This window comes from Camellia sinensis, chromosome 6, assembly GCF_055761805.1.
Source record: "Camellia sinensis isolate YWXY chromosome 6, ASM5576180v1, whole genome shotgun sequence".
NCBI classification, from domain to species: Eukaryota; Viridiplantae; Streptophyta; class Magnoliopsida; order Ericales; family Theaceae; genus Camellia; species Camellia sinensis.
In genome coordinates this window covers 88,041,988-88,044,009 of record NC_138966.1, presented here as the reverse complement: position 1 = coordinate 88,044,009, position 2,022 = coordinate 88,041,988, and positions in this window count along the sequence as shown.

Here is a 2,022-nt window from a genome sequence, read left to right as displayed (position 1 = left end):
ATTTATCCTTGATTTAAATGGTATATATTGGGGGTGTTTGTTTGGGCTTTTTTGAGTCAACTTATGGCTTCTGGCTTTTGAAAAGCTATTTTGAACTATTTGGTTAAACTTATTTCAAATAGTTTTTGATTTTAACAACTTATTTTAAGTCAAAAAACCTGATTTTGAGAAGCTGTTCACCCCTTACTTCTGATTATCAGCTTTTGTTGTGGACATGTTAATTTACCGTTATACTCTTAGATTTTTTTATTTTTTATTTTTTTAAAAATAAAAAAAAGACCCAAATGAACTATAGAATATTATTATTTTTTATGAGAAATGTAGACAAGTAGTGAATAACAAAAAATAAAAGTTAATTGAAAAAGTTACTTTACAGCTTATTTAACAAACACTACTCAGCAACTTAAATCTATAATTCAACAGTTACACCAAACAGATTAACAGCTTCTGATTAAAGTTATAATCTATAATCTGTTAAGCTATAATCTATAATCTGTTTTAACAGCTACACCAAATGGGACCATTGACCGAATTAGATTGGGAAACGAAAATAAAACACTTTTATTTATTAAGAATTAAATTAATACAATTTAAATATTGATGACCAAAATGATACAAACAGCATACTTTAGTTACTAAAAATATAACAAGCTATAAAATTATTATACAAATGAATAAGATTTAAAAAAAAAAAAGAAGTCATCAATAGATTTTTGTATTCAACTTTATATTTGACTTTTGAAATTGTAGCATTCTAAAATTTTTCTTCATCGCTCGAGTGATGGATTGGTCGCTCGAGCGGTCTCGCGAGTCTTCCAGTACTTTTGTAAGTCTGTGATTCTAAGAGTTATTAATGTTCGCTCGAGTGCAAGTTTTGTCACTCGAGCGGTTTGCCTTGTATAGTTTGAACTTTTGGAAGCTTGCATTCTTCGCTTGGGCGACGGTTTCACCGCTCAAGCAGTCTATTCGAATTAAGCATCTATAAAATTCACTTTTGGTTATATCTGGATCACTTTTTTCTCTCTCTTTTCTCTCTTTCCGCCATTGCTGAGCTTTTAAACTCTTCATACCTAGTTTTTATTTACTTCTACCCATTTTTGACTTATAGTCCTTTAGACCAAAATGTAGAGGGTCGCGAGGGCTTTATTTTAATCTAAGTGAATCGTGATTTCATCGCCGTGGATTTTTCGGCTTTCTTCTCGTCCCTTCAAGAGATAGGTTCAAGAGATAGGGATATCTTTGTTCCTCTTCGATACCTTGTCTATATATAGACATGTGGTAGATTTTATTGTATAAAAATCATATCCATTATGGATTTTTTTGAAAATCATAAAAGAGGGTCTAGGGTTTAAATGTTTGGAGTTCAAATTGTTAATTGATTGTTGTTTGGGTTAATTAGGGAATAGTTTAACATGTTTATGTTGAGAGGGAGAAAAAACCCTAATTTCATATTTTGACTTAATGAATTTCAAAGGGGTAAAAGTGAATAATGTTTATAAATTGTTAATATGGATTGTGTAATTCTGTTAATGGCTAAAAGGGAGAATTAATCATGGTATTGGAATTATTTTGGATTGATCATGTTAAGTTTGAGCATGGATTGAGCCTTGTGAAATGAAGGGAATGGATTTTGAATAAAGAATTGAGTATGTTAGCTTGAAAAATAAGAAAGCTGATTTTTTTTTAAAAAAATTTATAAAGAGAAAGAGACCATAATGTTTTGTAAATTCCGAAATGAACTTGAAGTTAGATTTAGAACACTTTGAATATTATTGTTGTTGGACATAAGGTCTCGTGAGAATTGGATTATTGTATTATGTGTGTTAAATACATGTGCTTAGAGATTTTGTCCTTGGTCATCGGTAGAGGATGACATTGTGTTGTTGAATAGATTATGTGTATGTAATACACTCAGGTTGTTTATGCTTGACGAATTCTATGATGGTTGGAAATGTGAATGTGCTGAGAATAAGGGGTACCATTACCTTCCAACTAGCGCTTAGAGAATTGGTTGCGCTGAGA